We start from the raw sequence: 2,734 nt of genomic DNA, 5'->3' as shown, positions 1-2,734 counted from the left end.
CTTTGAACCCTTTTCAGTCAGGCTTCTGGACTGGCTATGAAACAGTGGCAGTGGCCACATGGGTCCCTCTGGTGGACTATCTCTGTTTGCAGCTTGGTAAGGGAAATGTTTCCCTTCTGGCACTGTTAGACTTTTCAGCTGCCTTTGCAGCTGAATAGACCACAGAATGCAATACAAAAAACAACCCTATCCACCCCAACCTCCCTTCTTGCTACTCCCTCCCCCAGCAAGATTAAACTACTCTATTCTAGTGACTGACATTAAAGGGTGGGAAGACCTAACATAAACTATTATAATTAGCCATTGCATCCTAATCTTATATAAACCTAGCAGGTGGATTAAAAGACCACTTCCCTGCCTTATATCCCAGCAAAATCACAAAGTGGCAAGTTTGCAAGTTGAAGGTGGAGCCCAGAAACTTTCGCACTCCTTCTCAAAGGGGTGGGTGGGTGCTCAATTCTACACCAGGTCGTTGATCTTCCTTTCCTGGCTCAAAGGCTTCCACCAACAGCCCCTGCTCAGGGTCTGTTGGTCAGTCCCAGCCAGCCAGGGTTGTTAGTGTTCTACTAAAAGTGAAACGTCCTGCAAGACATGAGGCATACACCCCTCCGTTCCGAGCTCCAAGGCCCAGCTGAACCGGGGGGGGGGGCGCCTTCGCATCGTAACTCTGCAGTTGGAGCACCACGTCTCCCAGGAGGTGAAACCACGGCACGAACCTTGCTGCTATCGCCGGAGATGGAGGGGGAGGCCTCGCAAGCAAATCCACCTCAATCCAATGTTAAGGTAGTCAGGGGTCTTTTGGGGCCGGAGTGTGCTGCTGCTCCAGGAGCCCAGGAGCTGGCAAAATGGCGGTGGCAGCAAGCCCCACCCCCAACTCCCCATGCTACGGCCTGTTGCCGCCTTCCGGGGGTCCGCGCTGGAGTGCTGTGGCCCCAAGGAGGCCTGTTGCCATCTTCTCAGGACCCGCGCCAAAGCGCTGCAGCCCCGGGGAAGCCGGAGGAGACTCGTCGCCACCTCCTGGGGCCTGCGCCGGAGTGCTGCAGCCCCGGGGAGGATGGAGGAAACTCATTGCCACCTCCCGGGGCCCACGCTGGAGCGCTGTGGCCCGGGGGAAGGCCAGAAGAGGCCCTCTGCTGCCTCCCTGGGTAAGTGAGGGATCCACGAGGAGATGGAGGCTTGATTGGGGGAGTGGGGGGGATGGGAGAGCCTCCCCCTCCCCCCATCTCTTTGCCCTCTTTCTTTCCCTCCTTTCCTCCCCCTTTCCTTTTCTTTTCCTCCTTTTCTTTCTCTTTCCATTCTCTTCCTTCCTTCCTTCCTTCCTTCCTCTCTTTTCCTCCTTTCCTTCTCTCTTTCTTTCATTCCCTCCTTCCCTTCTCTCTTTCTTTCCCGTCCTTCCTTCGTTCCTTCTCTCTACTCTCTCTCTCTCTCTTTCCTTCCCTTTTTCCTTCCCTCTTTCCTCCTTCTGCTGCCCAACTCTAGTGAGAAGGGGTTCTGCTGCCCAACACTGGGGAAGGGGAGGCTTTTGAAGATGCCTTCCCCCCCTTTTGTTTCCCCTTCTGACATCCCTTCCGGTGATGTCAGGGGGCGTTGGATATGCTAATGATATGTTATGCTAATAGCCTAGTCGCTCATTAGCATACCATCATTTAGGTCCTGTAAGGCTGATACTAACACGTAGATCTGATCTTGGGGGGGGGGGGGAAGAATGGGGACCAGACATCAATGCATCTCTCTTATGATAGGTTGTAGAACCCCTTTGGCCAGCCTCAGAGAGGCATCGAGGTGCCACTTAGTCGTTTACAGAGCTCAGCAGAACTGCCGCTGAGCGCCAATCTGGAGGCTAGCAATTGGCAGCCACTTTCATGCTCATCCCGAAATCACATTCGCAGTTTTGCGAACATCCCTCTTCACGAATCTTCGGGCGTTTGCCAGTGTTGAATGGGAGGCTTGCAAATTGTGTGCCTTGCAAATTGTGTGCCTGTGCAGTGCAGTGCAGGGACAGACTGGTCATTAACTTTCCCAGGGGAGGGGAAAAATCCCAGTGGGCCACCTGTTCCCGAGCCTGACCCATATTTTGCATTATGGACAATGAAAAGGAGCACGGCGGTGCCCGGCTTTGCCCTGGTGGTCTGGTGTAGCTGGTATGGAGGATCACTTTGTAGTCTGGATGCAGTATGGTCAATGAGGAGCAGGGAAGCTCCCAGCTTTTTCCTATCACCTTAGATGCAGTATAGGGCTGTCGATGTGGCAAGAGAATTTTTTTGGGGGGTGAGAATAAAGCATTCAATACTGTGCCAGTCTCAGACACCATTTCCAGCACCGAATTCAAAGTGGCATCACTGTGTCAGGCAATGCTGTGAGATTCACCCCAGACTCTCTGGTTAAACCATAGAGTTCGGGAAGAATCCTAGATCATCTCCCGGATACAGTGATGCCACTTCCTCTTTGGCGTAGTGGTTAGGAGCGTGGGCTCTGATCTGGGAGAACTGGGTTTGATTCCCCCACTCCTCCCCAAGCAGCTGCTGGTGTGACCTTGGGGCAGTCACACGTTCTTTCGGAGCTGTTCTCTCAAAGGCAGTGCTTGAGAGAGCTCTCTCAGCCCCACCTTCCTCACAGGGTGTCTGTTGTGGTGAGACAAAGGGAAAGGGATTGTAAGCCGCTCTGAGGATCTTTTGGGTAGTGAAGGGTGGGGTATAAATCCAGTCTCCTCCTCCTCCTCCTCCTCCTCCTCCTC

This window comes from Gekko japonicus, unplaced genomic scaffold (assembly GCF_001447785.1).
Source record: "Gekko japonicus isolate JY-2015 unplaced genomic scaffold, Gekko_japonicus_V1.1 scaffold2573, whole genome shotgun sequence".
NCBI lineage: Eukaryota > Metazoa > Chordata > Lepidosauria > Squamata > Gekkonidae > Gekko > Gekko japonicus.
Note: the sequence above shows the minus strand (reverse complement) of the source record.